Source organism: Bos indicus x Bos taurus, chromosome 22 (assembly GCF_003369695.1).
Source record: "Bos indicus x Bos taurus breed Angus x Brahman F1 hybrid chromosome 22, Bos_hybrid_MaternalHap_v2.0, whole genome shotgun sequence".
Lineage (NCBI taxonomy): Eukaryota > Metazoa > Chordata > Mammalia > Artiodactyla > Bovidae > Bos > Bos indicus x Bos taurus.
The window spans coordinates 41679310-41695977 of NC_040097.1; the positions used below are offsets into that span (position 1 = coordinate 41679310).

Here is a 16668-nt window from a genome sequence, read left to right on the forward strand (position 1 = left end):
AATCATGGAGATCACCATGCCAGGCTCTCTTGGGCACAGTAGTTTCACAGATGATATTTTCAAGGCTATATAAGGAGCAGGGCCATCTTCATCCCACCGGGCCCCATGGTTGCTTCAAGGCTCTGCTGTTGCCATTTGGAACCTATAAATATGTTATTTTTTTTAATTCAAGGTCTCCATTTTCATTTTGTACTGTGCTCCACAAATTCTGTAGGCAGATCTGATCAAGAGGCAGCAGGTCTTAGGGTATCACTTCCCAAAGGCAGGGAGCTTTATCCATCTGTTTACTGAACTTCCAAAGCACCCAGAACTGTGCCCCCACACTGTAAGCAGCCAATGAACATTCTTAAAGAATGTTCAGAGTACACGCTCCAGTTCAGCAGATGTTTTCTATGAAAGGCAAGATAGTAAATATCTTGGCCTCAGCAGCAATATGATCTCTGTTGCAAATTCCACAACTAAGCCACTGTAGCTCAAAAAGCAGCCATGAGAGCAAAGGAAGCAGTGAGCTCAGCTGTGTCCCAAACTGTATCTGTTGATTAGTAGATAGTGGAAGGCAATGGCACCCCACTCCAGTACTCTAGCCTGGAAAATCCCATGGATGGAGGAGCCTGGTGGAGTCCATGGGGTTGCAAATAGTCAGACACGACTGAGAGACTTCACTTTCACTTTTTACTTTCATGCATTGGAGAAGGAAATGGCAACCCACTCCAGTGTTCTTGCCTGGAGAATCCCAGGGACAGAGGAGCCTGGTGGGCTGCCGTCTATGGGGTCGCACAGAGTCGGACATGACTGAAGTGACGCAGCAGCAGCAGCAGCAGCAGCAGCAGTAGGCTGGATGTGGTCAACAGGCTTAGTTTGCCGAGCTCTGCTCTAGAGTCACACTGCTCAGATTCTAACTCTAATGATACCATGTACTCTGTGACTCTGGGGTGGTTGTTTAACCTCTCTGAGCTTTATTTTTTTGTAAAATTGGGATAATAAGAGTACTTTCTTCATGAGATGGTTGTGAGGATTAAATTGAAGTCATGTATAAAAGGCACCAAGCCTAGCTCAGCACATGGAAATAATGTAGTTGTTACTTCTCTAATCATTGCTATTAGTGGGTTTACCTTCAAAACTCTAAGCATTCTACAGATGATAAACAGATAAGACTCAATTTCATCTGATCCTTTCCTGGATCAGTTTTGAGGGAAGAACAAGTATTCTGTTAGTTATTCCAAGGAAGTAGCCTATCTCCACTTTCCTCAGCAAAATTTTTCATGGTGAGGAAGTAACAAGTTTGGTCTTCATAAGGCATCCATGCTTACTGGAACTAGTCAGTGAGGAGAAAAAGACCTCCTTTTTCCTCTGCAGGAGGCCTACTGTCTTTGAATCTCCGTTTCTCACCAGTTAAAGAAGGGGCTGCACTAGAAAAGCGTCCAAGGCCCATTTTGAAATGGAAGAGGTACCATAATGTAGACATTAAGCACTTAGACTCGGGAACTACATTTTTTTGTTTGTCTTTTTGTTGTTTTTTTGTAAATTTTATTTTATTTTTAAACTTTACAATATTGTATTAGTTTTGCCAAATATCCAAATGAATCTGCCACAGGTAAACCTGTGTTCCCCATCCTGAACCCTCCTCCCTCCTCCCTCCCCATACCCTCCCTCTGGGTCGTCCCAGTGCTCCAGCCCCAAGCATCCAGTATTGTGCATCGAACCTGGACTGCCGACTCATTTCATATATGATATTATACATGTTTCAATGCCATTCTCCCAAATCTCCCCACCCTCTCCCTCTCCCACAGAGTCCATAAGACTGATCTATACATCAGTGTCTCTTTTGCTGTCTCGTACACAGGGTTATTGTTACCATCTTTCTAAATTCCATATATATGCATTAGTATACTGTATTGGTATTTTTCTTTCTGGCTTACTTCACTCTGTATAATAGGTTCCAGTTTCATCCATCTCATTAGAACTGATTCAAATGTATACTTTTTAATGGCTAAGTAATACTCCATTGTGTATATGTACCACAGCTTTCTTATCCATTCATCTGCTGATGGGCATCTAGGTTGCTTCCATGTCCTGGCTATTATAAACAGTGCTGCGATGAACATTGGGGGTACACGTGTCTCTTTCAATTCTGGTTTCCTCGGTGTGTATGCCCAGCAGTGGGATTGCTGGATCATAAGGCAGTTCTATTTCCAGTTTTTTAAGGAATCTCCACACTGTTCTCCATAGTGGCTGTACTAGTTTGCATTCCCACAACCAGTGTAAGAGGGTTCCCTTTTCTCCACACCCTCTCCAGCATTTATTGCTTGTAGACTTTTGGATCGTAGCCATTCTGACTGGCATGAAATGGTACCTCATAGTTGTTTTGATTTGCATTTCTCTGATAATGAGTGATGTTGAGCATCTTTTCATGTGTTTGTTAGCCATCTGTATGTCTTCTTTGGAGAAATGTCTATTTAGTTCTTTGGTTTTAAATTCTGTCTCTACTAGTCTCTATTCTGTGATATTCATTTAACTCTCAGAGGGCCCACTGCCTTTTCAGCTCTGGGAGTAAATAGTCTACCCACTTCCTTCTCGTTTGTCAGATTCTTCATGTAGAAAATAAGAAATCAACACATTATCTTGACTATTCAAGTATGACTTTAAATTAGGGCTAGTATTTTATAAGAGGATGCTCAGAAATGTCTCCATTTAAACTACATGCTTTGGCAACACTGTTTATTTGTTTCAATATTTTCAAAGAACAGAACCACAAATGGTCTCAAAACCAAGTTGTATACTCATTCAACATGTTTAAACCATAAATTTTCAAATACAAAAGATGATGGAGAGAAGTTGGTTGGGTGAAATTTTTAGCAGTAATAGTTTGATTTTTCCCTTAAAGATAATGTTGATGAGAACTTAATTTTTTTTTTTTTTTTAAGAATTAACTCAGCTTCTATCTGGATTCCACAAAGCACACCAACCAGCTATAAATGTTATCCCCAAATGACTTACCACAGATTTCCCCTGTGGGGTTTCTGAGTTTACACTCTTGTTTTCCTACAGTCTGTTTCTCTACAGAGCTGTAGAAGTCATCTTATAAAACTGCAGATCAAAGCATGCTGCTCCCCTGGGTAAGTTGCTCCATTAACCCACAAAAATGTGCATCCCTCACCAGGTCACAGGCCTAATATGGATGTTCCTGCCTCATCCTTTCTGTCCCTCACTCTGTGTACTGACCTCTTCTCTGTTCCCCCAGCGTGCCATGTTCATCTGCTTCCACGGCCCCTGCCTGGCTGGTTCCTCTGTCTAGAACAATATTTTCCCAGATCTTTGCATGCTTGCCTCCTTGTTACTCTCCATGGATAATCTCAAACATCAGATCACACTTACTACTCTAGGAAATTCTCTGTTTCATTCATTAATGTATAGTTTTGTCTGTTAGAGGGAAATCACCATGAAAAAAAGACTGTCCTGTTTAGTCCCTAGATCACTTCCTGATACATGGTAAGTGTACAGTATTTTTGAGTGGATAAATGAAAGAATAAGAATTATTTCTATTTGGAGTTTGTTTAAAGGAACACTTTTAAACAAGTGGAAAAGCTTACCTGCTCACCATTTTATCACTGCAGTATCAGAGAAAAATGTTTGGTGATAACTGGAGTGCCTCTATGGTTTTCTCTAGTTAGAAGTTTGGGGAGTTTTTATAGTGAGGTGACCCACTTGATGTAATATGATGGTTGTTTTGTCTTTGAGACTGTAGACTTTCTACACACACATACACACACACACAAACACACATGCACACACTCAATAAGAGACATCAAGTTTCTAAAGAAAGGTCCCAGGAACCATTTGCTGAGCACCTACTGTGTCCTAAGGAATATTCTAGGCTCTGGAAATGCAAAGCTGAATAAGCATGACACTTATCCTTGAAGAATTTATCATCTAGTTTAGAGACAATTCAATAAATAAGTATTACTTTGATAAATTTCTGGTGAAGATTGCTAAAAGTTGCCGAGAGAATCTAAGATAGAGTGATTACATTTCTCAGGGAATTTGAGAAGCCTTAACTAGATAACTAGATCTCAACAGTAGGTTTTGCCAGAAAAGATGAGGGTGTGATTTCAGAGTATCTGCATAAGCAAAGGCTTGGAAGTATGGAAGTGGATTGTACATGATATTATTTCCCCCTTTTCCCATGTCTTACATTAAGGTTCTGGCTACCGAGTAATGCAAGTCACTCCTTCATTAGTTATCAGATTCTTTTTTGGAAGTCCTAAATGAGGGAGGCCCTTGAGATAGGGGCAGGTTGGGTGAGGGGCCTATATGGTTTTTTTATTGAGGGCCTCTCTGCTATCAAGAGTGTGTTCTTAAGAGACCATGTCCATTTCATTATTAATATATCATCTGCACAGTGTTTATTTTATCTTCAGTCTTATCCATAAAGGCATTTTCTGAGGAGATCTTGACCACGTGAGATTAAGAATCTTCCTGGTCAAGAGTAACCTAGTATTTTAACTACCAGACCAAATTCCTATGAATGGCAATTAAAATGTGCTTACTGCTTGTCAAAAAATTTAGGAAGCTCAATACCTCACATGAATGCTAGTATCTGGAGAGTAAATCTGTGTTTGCTCCAATTTAGCTTCCACTCCTTTCTCCTTCCCCTACAAGAATAAGAATTGAGCAATGAACACAAATGTACGAAATGAACTTTTGGTTACCAAAGTGGAAAGGAGGGGAGGGATAAATTAAGAGTTAGTAGCATATACACACTCACGTCAGTTCAGTTCAGTCACTCAGTCGTGTCTGACTCTTTGCAACCCCATGAATCGCAGCACGCCAGGCCTCTCTGTCCATCACCAACTCCTGGAGTTCACTGAGACTCATGTCCATTGAGTCAGTGATGCCATCCAGTCATCTCATCCTCTATTGTCCCCTTCTCCTCCTGCCCCCAGTCCCTCCCAGCATCAGAGTCTTTTCCAATGAGTCAACTCTTCACATGAGGTGGCCAAAGTATTGGAGCTTCAGCTTCAGCATCATTCCCTCCAAAGAAATCCCAGGGCTGATCTCCTTCAGAATGGACTGGTTGGATCTCCTTGCAGTCCAAGGGACTCTCAAGAGTCTTCTCCAACACCACAGTTCAAAAGCATCAATTCTTCGGTGCTCAGCCATCTTCACAGGCCAACTCTCACATCCATACATGACCACAGGGAAAACCATAGCCTTGACTAGACGGACCTTTGTTGGCAAAGTAATGTCTCTGCTTTTGAATATGCTATCTAGGTTGGACATAACTTTCCTTCCAAGGAGTAAGTGTCTTTTAATTTCATGGCTGCAGTCACCATCTGCAGTGATTTTGGAGCCCCCAAAAAATAAAGTCTGACACTGTTTCCACTGTTTCCCCATCTATTTCCCATGAAGTGGTGGGACCGGATGCCATGATCTTCATTTTCTGAATGTTGAGCTTTAAGCCAACTTTTTCACTCTCCACTCTCACTTTCATCAAGAGGCTTTTTAGTTCCTCTTCACTTTCTGCCATAAGCGTGGTGTCATCTGCATATCTGAGGTTACTGATATTTCTCCCAGCAATCTTGATTACACCTTGAGCTTCATACAGCCTAGCATTTTGCATGAAGTACTCTGCATAAAAGTTAAATAAGCAGGGTGATAATATACAGCCTTGACATACTCCTTTTCCTATTTGGAACCAGTCTGTTGTTCCATGTCCAGTTCTAACTGTTGCTTCCTGACCTGCATACAGATTTCTCAAGAGGCAGGTCAGGTGGTCTGGTATTCCCATCTCTTTCAGAATTTTCCACAGTTTATTGTGATCCACACAGTCAAAGGCTTTGGCATAATCATACATATATGTGTGTGTATATATATACACATACATACAAACATACACACACACACACACACACACACACACACACATATATATAACTGAATCACTTTGTGGTACACCTGAAACTTAACACAAGGATTATAAATCTACTATACTTCACTTAAAAAAATATAAAGAATTGAGTCATGAATATAGTTTTCTCACATCTATTCCATGAGCTTATTTATTCAAATCCAAATAAGCCTAGATAAAAACCCAGCAGTAGGAAACCAATTTTGTACCTAAAAATTAACTAAGGTAATCAATGCTTTTGCAAAACCATTCATGTTATTATTAATTGGATTTCATATGTCCACCTGTAGCCTCTTCCATAGATCCCATCACAGTTCTGTGAACTTTTAAGTGTCTTTCATTGACCCATACAAGGGATTTCCAGATGTATGGCAAAACCAATACAATATTGTAAAGTAAAGTAATAATAATAATAATAATAAATTAAAAAATAAAATTAAAAAAAGAAAAGTTTATACTCTACAAAATTTCATTCCTTCCCCTCTTCTTTTTTGCAATTGAGTGACTTCTCATAGGAAATCACAGGGACTATTATCCAGCTACCTTCTTGCTCTTCTGCATTTTTTAGTTTCTGATGATTGAGTCATCCATGTATTGAGTGTTGTGCAAAACCTTTTATTTAACCCTTACAGTTTATCCCTAAAAGTGAGGTAGTGCACATTTGCATCATATATTTTTCCAGTTGAGGCTACTCAGGCCCAGAAAATATAGTATTCAGGCACGTGCAGTGAGTGACATGGTGGCCTGATTCAAAGCCCGTTATTTAACCACTTTTATTTACTTAATTTTGTTAAACCATTATTTAACACAGTATTTCCTTGCCAGCTTATTCTCTTTCTCTGTCTTTGCACTTCCCTGTTTCTTAGCTAGCTCTCTCTATTCAATCCACTTGTATTGTGTCTTCTAGCATCATTGGAGGTTGGAAAGAAGCATGCTTAAACCTGGAGTGTAGAGGACCAAGAAACAGGTGATCAGGTTAAGAAAGTAGGCTTTATGCAAAAATTCAAAAACCTAAAGGCCTAGAATCAAAATAGATAATACTGCCAAGAAAAGCAGACAAAGAATGAAAGCAATGGGAACTAGTATGAACAAGGGCGACTGGAGGGTCCACATCCTTGTTAGAAATGAAACTCCTGTTCACCCTTGGACAAAGGGACCCATTGGCTAAGTCCTCTCATTCTCGAGGAAGAACCGTAAATCCAGATTTTTCCAAGAACATTCCAGTTTTTGACTTTGTGACCACTAATTTGAATCTGTGAAGACAAAGTATAAACAAAAAACTCATGCAGCCTAAGCTTAGGCTGTGAATTCCTAGTTTACCCCTTTATATACTCTAAGACTAGGGATGTTTGCCATCATTCCTTGTATCCTCCTATTTTATTCAAGGAAATCTGTGTTGTACATTGAGTGTTTTGTTGCTACTCTAAGAGCTTAGAAAGAATCAGAAGGAAAGGAATATGACAAAAGGGTTGTTGAGGGGTAAGGAGAGTCTGGATCATGGACACAGGTGCTGAGAGAGCAGAAAATAAAGATATGGAAATATGGTAATCCAAGGTGAAGACTGAAATCCCCAAGGGTTTTGTAAAAGTACTTTACCAGACTCACTTAGGGTATGTGTGGAAATGAATGAGTGTGTCCTGCAGCAGGTTCCAGATAAATAGTATTGGCACTGGTCTTTGCTAGGCTGGAGCCAGATAGAGCAGACAAAGCTGACAGTGTAAATGATCCATTTGTGGTCACAGCTCTTCATCCACTCATTTGGAGTCTCTTTTTTACCTCTTTTCTGCTAGAGCATTTGGATAGCAGCAGGCACTGCTTAATTGGAATTCTAAAGCCCACCTTGCTTGCTTGATACATTTTGCACTTTTTAAAGAATGTTACTTTATTTGTGAAACAGAGGTCTTGGAAACACCCAAGCCACATGGAGGAGCCTTATGCTTCATAGGATGTTAGAAATGAAGGGGGAAAAAAAAAAAAAAAAGAAATGAAGGGGGAATCCTGGAGAAAGGTTGTGACTGGAAATCTACAGGGAAGTGGTCATTGGAGGTAGTCAACAGCACTGATCCTTCACTGTTTTTTGTGGGGAGGGCTCTGGTCAGCAGTTCTGATTTTCAGCAGCCACAGAACGTTAACTGCACAAAAGCCCCTTGAGATGCTCCACCATGCTCCTCTCATTTTGCCGATGGAGAGGTGAGACTTGGAGATGAACTGAGTCTCCATGAAGAGAGGCTGCATCTTGTTCTCTGCATCCCAAAGGCTGGGGCTAAGGGTCTGCTCTGATTATGGGTACCGTAAGCAGTGGAGTCTCTGAGACTAAAATCCAGACTCTGCTAGCTTCTAGCTCAGTGACTTCTTGGAGTTGAGTGCACAGCTCTATAAACTGAGGATTACTAAGTGTGTGAATAAATGAAAAGCTCTTGGCACTAGATGTGTCAAAACATATTAGAGTCACTCTCTGGGGCTCAGTTCCCTGACTGTCAAGTAAAGGTAGCCCAAAGTGGTGAATGTATTTAAGGCAGCTTGCATTAAACCTGCCAGTGAATTAAGAGTCAGTAAATGTTTACTTGATTATTAGTGAAGAGTTAATATTTTTTTTTTTTGCTTTTTGTTGGATCTGTATGTATTTTTCCCAGTATGTATTGAGAATATTCATGTAGTGACTGGTGAAGAGACAGTTGTTCAAATTTAATTTTCAAATCACTGGTATGCGTCTCAGCAGGCACCTTTTCTTTTCCAGGTGAATGGGCAGTTGGGTATTTGTGAATTCTTTCCCAAGACCTCAGGCCACATTCACATAAATCCTATGCTAGATAGGGGGTCAGAAATGATACAGCCCAGCTGCCTTTGTACTAGGATATAACACCCTAGCTATTTCTGTTTGGAATGGAAACCATTTTAGTCTGAATTTTTCAATTGACTTCAGGTTAAATTAAGGGCAGACCTTTAAAGGAAGTACCTATATGATTCTGGAGAAAGAAACGGTAACCCACTCCAGTATTCTTGCCTGGGAAAACCCATGGACAGAGCAGCCTGGCGGGCTACATTCCAGATGGGGTCATAAGAGTCAGACATAACTTAGTGACTAAACAACAACAGTCTATTTGTGATTTACTTATTAAAAAATAGAAACAATGTTTATAATCTGCCAGACTCTTCTACAATCATAACTCATAATAATTCTGTTCAGTTCAGTCACTCAGTCATGTCCAACTCTTTGTGACCCCATGGACTGCAGCACGCCAGGCCTCCCTGTCCATCACCAGCTCCCGGCGTTTACTCAAACTCATGTCCATTGCGTTGGTGATGCCATCCAACCATCCCATCCTCTGTCATCCCCTTCTCCTCCCGCCTTCAATCTTTCCCAGCATCAAGGTCTTTTCAAATGAGTCAGTTCTTCACATCAAGTGGCCAAAGTTTTGGAGTTTCAGCTTCAACATCAGTCCTTCCATTGAATATTCAGGACTGATTTCCTTTAGGATTGACTGGTTTGATCTCCTTGCAGTCCAAAGGACTCTCAAGAGTCTTCTCCAACACCACAGTTCAAAAGCATCAATTCTTCAGTGCTCAGCTTTCTTTACAGTTCAACTCTCACGTCCATACATGACCACTGGAAAAACCACAGCTTTGACTAGACAGACCTTTGTTGGCAAAGTAATGTCTCTGCTTTTTAATATGCTTTCTAGGTTGCTCATGACTTTTCTTCCAAGGAGTAAACTTCTTTTAATTTCATAGCTGCAGTGATCATCTGCAGTGATTTTGGAGCCCAAAAAATAAAGTCTGCCAGTTTCCACTGTTGCCCCCGTCTATTTGCCATGATCTTAGTGTTCTGAATGTTGAGCTTTAAGCCAGCTTTTTCACTCTCCTCTTTTACTTTCATCAAGAGTCTTTTTAGTTCTTCTTCACTTTCTGCCGTAAGTGTGGTGTCATTTGCATATCTGAGGTTATTGATATTTCTCCCAGCAATCTTGATTCCAGCTTGTGCTTCATCTAGCCCAGCATTTCTCATGATGTATTCTGCATATAAGTTAAATAAGTAGGGTGACAATATACAGCCTTGACATACTCCTGTTAGATGATAATCCTGTTAGATGGATATTATTATTATTATTCACATGTTATCCATCTTTTAATTTCATGTCTACAGTCACTGTCCACAGTGATTTTGGAGCCTAAGAAATGCTCTGGGAGGCCAGGTGAGGTTACAGGGAAGGGTATTTGGCCATCTGATGTTGTTTTAGGACCCCCTGAGCTAGACAGTGGTGAGTGCCATGTATGGGGCATTGTTTCCATCCTGACTCCAGGGCCACTGGGTAACCCTCTGAGCCCTTTGTCTCCACAACAATGAAGTGAAAAGTTAAAAATGGTTCTAAAAAATAGAAAAGAAAAAGAGACGGGGGTGGGGAGAGAAGGAAGCTCTGATATATCTCACCATGATGAAATGACCAAAGGAAGGTGTGATTGGTATAATAATACACTAGAAGAATGAAAAATACTAGTCTGTTGTTCAAGAGGAAAAACCGAATCTAAAATACAAGTTAAAGGCAGTGCTATTAAAACTCACTTTTTTCTGGCTAAAAATTGAAAAATTCAGTACAGCAAAGTGTTACTTTTCAAAAGAAAGCATTTAGTTTGAATACACCATGCTTGACAATCACCTAAATTACTGCATGAAATTACAAGAACTGGTCTTGAACAATAAAACCATGTCATGGAACATGGAGTTTCTCATTGGGGACAGAGGCTGCTGGAAATTGCTTTTTGCAAGGAAGCCCAAGTGACATCAGAAAGGATTGTTTGTGTGTGACCAGAGTTGCACCCAGAAATTACATGCAACAAACAAATCTCTGTGAATTAGAAATGCTTGAACATTGTTATTACTCACCCTTGAAAACCTTATGTAAGGAAAACAATGTGCCTACTTACTTATTTTTTTTTACCAAACAAAATGATTTCTATTTTATTCTACTTTTTCAATCCAGCAGAAAATATTCAGCTCAGGATTTTTGGCATGAACTCTGAAACCCAGAAAAATGTGTCTATTTTATGACAGTCTAAACAGAAACCATGCATTGTATCACTTTCAAGTTGCTGAATGTACTTGAACCTCCAATCATAAAACCACATTCGCTTTTTAAACTTGAATAATTCACTTTTTTTTCAACAGAGGTAACTAACTCTTCTGAAAATAAGCTTTATTCAATATCCATATGTAACTTGAGCTTATTTTACATCCCCTGAACTGATCCTTTGACTCTGGAATTGTATGAGGCCCGTTTAGTGTCTTAACTGGCCATTTAATTAGTTTTGTAATAGCAGTTGGTAGTTTTCCAAACAGAGGGGAGATATTTGCTGAAATTGGGTATTGTTCTCTGGTGCTTTTGTCTGTTGTTTCAGGGAAACTCATAACACTTATTGTGCTCTGAAATTTGTTAATTGTATTTTTTCCTTTTTTTGAGGGAAAAAAAAAGAATAATGTTGGAAATTGCTTCTTTGTGGAAAACTGAAATGCACTGATTTATACTGGTTATAGGAACTTAAAAGGCCCACATTGATTTTGGCAACTATTGATTAGGCCCACCTCACTACCTTTGGTTAGCAAGGAGACAAGAAAACTGAATTTTTCCTTGTTGTTTTTCTTTCTCTATTAGCAAAAAAATTCAGAAAGAATATTCTGTCTCCCATAATGAAATCATGCTGTTACCACAAGGCCTTGAAATGTTAAAAGTGTAGAATGGGTTAATGAGAAAATTGTATCAGTTGATATTCTAATGAGAAATCCAGAGGCAAGGGGTTAAAATTGTATTGTTATGAGAGCTTAGTTTTGCAGAGTCTGGGAAAGAAAGGAATAGACACTGGCCCGTTGGTTATAAATACCCCTTGAGGCTTTCCATTGGACCCCATAGAGACTCCTCATGATCCCATGTCTCTCAAATGTTTTCACCCCTAATTTAGAGTCAGTCATGTTTAAATATAATCCTGCAATAATGGTGAAATCATGAGTCTCATACAGATTTAAAATGAGCCCATTGAAGTTTTTATTTAAGTATTAACAGAGGACCCTGGGTGATGTTACAGCCAGTTCAGAAGAGAACCAAAAAACAGACACATTTAGAGATTAGGAATACTGAAACACACTTGCACATGGATTCAAAATTGACTAGGGGGAGGGGTAGTCAATAAAACTTCCAGCAGGTAAAGCTTCCATATATTCGCATGTCTTTGGACTAGATTATTATTTCCTATTGCCATCAGTTATCTACAGTTTGAGATTGTGACCTATCTCAAAAGAAATGAAAGCACAAAACCCCTGTATAATCAGAAGCAGATGACCTAGAAGGAAGGATGTTCTCTGAACTAGGCTGTCTTCCATGGAAGCATATGGTTTATACTACAGTTGTATGGTGGGATCCATGATTCATTTTGCTCATGAAGATACACCTACAGTTTAACAGAAAACTTTTCCCAGTGTGAAAAGATAGGACCTGAACAAGAAAGCCGAAATGGGCACTCCTGTATTCTTTTTTGCCTTTTTGTTGTTACTCAGTTGCTCAGTCTTGTCCTACTCTTCGCGACCCCATGGACTGCAAGCCTGCCAGGCTCCTCTGTCCTTCACTATCTCCTAGAGTTTGGTCAAATTCATGTCAATTGAGTCAGTGAAGCTATCTAGCTATCTCATTGTCAGCCACCCTCTTCTTTTGTTTCTTGCCTTAAGCAACAGCAAAGATATTCTACCAGAAGCATAACTTTGCTGACTCATTCTTTCAAACTAAATGGTGCATCAGTCAACCCTTGTTGCTCATTAGAACCATCTGAGGAGCTTTAGAAAAACCTGATGCCTGGACCCAGCCCCAGATATCAAGTTTAATTGTTCTCTGTTCACCTCCTGCATCTGTTTAGAGCTCCTAGGGTATTTGTAATATGTGAGCAGGCTGAGAACTACTTCCCTAAAGAGTTGAGTACCATTTCTCAACTGTTTCTCCTGTGATGAGTTAGCCAAAGTTGCAAAACCAAAGGCATTTAGGGACCAGGCTGATGATGAAAACGCATGAAGAAGACCTGCTTCTCCTTCTCAAAATAAAGTTGAGTTTGCTGCTGCCTAAAGGGATAAGAGCAAAATCAGCCTTTGGGCTGCTCTTTCCTGATCCAAGTCCTATTGCTGTGAAACATCTCCCCTCTTTCTTTCGAACCTTCCCTCCCCTCCACTTGGTCTTTTGCAGATTAACTCCTACCCTTCCTTTAGGCTAATATTTCACAAACTTTAGCATGCCTAGGAATCACCTGAAAGGCTTTTAATGTGCATACCCCTGGGTCCCACCCCAAGATTTTCAGATCCAGTAGATGTGGGATAAAGCCAGAAAAAGTTGCATCACTGACAAATTCCTGTGTGATGCTGATGTTGCTTATATGGGACCATAAGCTCAGAACCGCTGCGTTAAATCTTAACTTGTTGTCATTTCTTCGTTGAAGGTTTGAAAACTGAATTAGCTCTCCACTGGCATTTAGCTAGACTGTGCCTCTTGTGATCAAAGATGGTCTTTTGGGGACCATAGTATCTTTAGTGTGTGTACTGAAGTATGGACAAAAAAGACATTGGTGGATAAACATGAATGCTTAAGAAGCAGTTATCTTAAGACATCAGTTTTTCTCAGCACGTCCTCATTTTCTTTGAGTTACTTTTTTCCAATTCTCAGTTTATTACATGGCTTCTTATCTATTCAGAGATAAGCTGTGACACCTCAGCTTGGTTTAAAAATGGTTCCCTCTCCAAGTTGCATGTTCTTTATCCTTGGAGCTTCACAGCTTCCTCATCACCTGGTATTTGTTAGAAATTCAGAATCTCAGACCTTACCCTGGGCTCCCCGAATCTGAATCACACTATATTAAAATCCCCAGCTGAGCAGTACAGAGGACCACACTTCCAAATTCAAGAAACACTCTTATCAGCCTAAATGCATCCTCAGTCTACCCTGTATTAGTATTAAAACAAAACAAAACAAAAATACAAAGCCTCTTGAGCTAGTTGCTGCCTTTGTTTTCAGGGCCGTCTTGGCTGAGTGCCTTTCGAATCTTACCACATTTGTGCTGCACTCTTGGCAGCTGATAACTGCTTCATGTATCCTTCCTGAGAGATCTGTGTTCCTGTTTTAACAGGGTCTTTCTCAGCCCCATCTAAAAGAATTAAGGAAGCAGAACTCTTAAATATTGTGACAGATTCATGGAGAAGACAGACATAGAGAGCTTTAAATCATATACACATTTTATGGAAGAAAGCCATCTCTGCCTGGTTATGATACAATCATTATTTTTACACCCCAGCTTCATCTTATTTCCCCACTGTCATCTTTTTGATCCCTCTTCCCCACCTCTTTCCTCTCTCCCCTCCATGACCTTTTCTCTTCTTCCTCTCATATTCTCAGACATTTTTACATTATTTTATAATGTAAAGCAACTCATTTGGAGTCTCAACTTCCAAATGACATAGGCCAGAGAACACACATAATCAATTTCCACTTGAGTAACTACGGCTAGAATGATGCAACCTTCTGATACACTAACTGGAGATCATGAGTTTGACCTAGTCCTTTCAAGCTCTGGCCCCGGACACAGCAGTCATCACAATGTTGGTGCCCAAGAAGAACCAGATTGCCATTTATGAACTTCTTTTTAAGGAGAGGGTAATGGTGACCAAGACGGATATCCACATGCCTAAGCACCCCGAACTGGCAGACAAGAACATGCCTAATCTTCATGTCATGAAAGCCATGTAGTCTTTTAAATCACAAGGCCATGTGAAGGAACAGTTTGCCTGGAGACACTTCTACTGGTAGCTCACCGAGGGCATCCAGTATCTCTGCAATTACCTCCACCTGCCCCCCTGAGGTTGTGCCTGCCACCCTGCACCACAGCCGTCCTGAGACTGGCTGGCCATGGCCCAAAGGTCTGGAGGGAGAACATCCTGCAAGACTCATACAAGGGGAAGTCAATGGAGACACCTGCAAAGCACCATGCCCCCTGATACCGACAAGAAACCCAAGACTGGGGTTGGGTCAGCAACTGAATTCCAGTTTAGAGGTGGATTTGGTTGAGGACGTGGTCAGCCACCTCAGTAAAGTTGAAAGGGATTGTTTTGTGTTGAATAAACCTGTAGCCAGGAAAAAAAAAAAAAAAAAGAGTTTGATCTAAACTTCCCATGAGTTGCCACTGAGAATGTAACCTTATGTCGTAGGACTGTATTGGAGGGCATGTTTTAGATGATTGCAGAAGATGATGCACTACCACACTATTAAATTTCTCGTTTTAACCACTACCTCTTTAATGAAATACATGTATAAAAATGCTTCTCTTTATTGTAAACACATTGCCTTGATATAAGAGAAAATGAACAACCTCTAAATTTTAGTATCTCCCTTACAAAAGTGTGACTTCCATCCCAACACAGTTAATTACAAAAGGCTAATTTGTTTGTTTTTTCCCTTGATTCCCTGCCAAGATGCACTTCTAAAAGAATATCCTGTGTCAGGCTCCCCTAGGTGGGAGCCTCTTTGTATGCTAGACTTAATCTTTAATGTACTCCGACTCCTGGTCTGACGAAGGACTTAGTGCATGCTTCATAACTATCTGAGATGAAAATTGCTGCTGGATCAATTGCTAAGATACAGGGCTAGAATATACCCTTAGAGTTCTAATTGTCAAGTTCTTTATGGGTTATATTTCATACTAGCTCAAACCAAAAATGAGGCCACATGATCAGTTACTCATCTTTTTGACCCACTGAAATCTAGCCCTAGCCCTTTTGATTTATAAATGCCTAAGTATTTTTGACTTTTTTTTTTGATTGTACAGCAAGAACCACATATACAGTATAAAGTATAGAAAAATACTTCGTTGGTATAGTAATGTGTCATATGTTATTATTATTGTTGTAATATTGTCGTTATGCTCAAGGATCATTGGTTTATTGTAAAAGTGTTGCCAAAAGGAGTGTGGGATTTGGCTGCTCTCTGCTCAAAAGCCAATAAACAGGCTAGGTTGATGACAAGGAAAGTTTGCTTTATTTCAGATGCAGGCAACTAGGCGAGGAGGGGCAGACATTTGTCCAAAGACCAACACTCAAGCCCCTGCACTGGCAACCAGTGGGCAAGAGCTTTTATAGAGCGGGGGAGGGGGGAAGGGGGGGAGCGCATGTTACAAGCAGAGGCCTCACAGTCAGCATTTGTCTGAGGACGAATCTCAGAATTGTGGCAGCTCATGTCCTGGGTGCACTCTGGTCATCATGTAGTTAAGTTCTCCCCCTGGTGTTTTAGTATCTGTAAGATAGCTCAAAGGATGTGCCTCAGAATATTATCTGTAACCCTGAGAAAGAATTAAAGGTCCTTGACCATGCTTAATGACTACATTATTATTGAGTCTCCTTTCACTGTTTTCCTTTTTTCCTGCATTTCTCTCTTCTCTGATTAAACTTATTCTTCCACTAAAGTTTTCCACAGACAAAAGGCAGGCAGAGGACATGATGGGGGGCAAGGGCCATAGGGTCCTGCTCCCTTAAAAAAATGCAGCGCCTTGCCAGCTTAGCTTACAGTTAGGTTTTGTTATGAGGGTTGTTTGGTTTGAACTGGAACCAATGAAAAACAATATTACAATTCGTCGTCAGTCCAGTCAAAGGAAGGATGCTTAATCTACCACGTGATCAAACTCTCATTGCTTGGGCTTCAGTGAATATATAGACACAAGCAGTGCACATGTGCACGTGTGTGTGTATT

The 16668-nt window shown here is 40.2% G+C and overlaps 1 protein-coding gene and 1 pseudogene across 9 annotated transcripts in view; both read left to right on the top strand.

Annotated features, from left to right (window-relative positions):
- The window catches only part of GRM7 (glutamate metabotropic receptor 7), a 935325-nt gene that overhangs the window by 420225 nt on the left and 498432 nt on the right, over window positions 1–16668 (top strand). The window lies entirely within an intron of this gene.
- LOC113880345 lies at window positions 14527–15143 on the top strand (annotated as a pseudogene).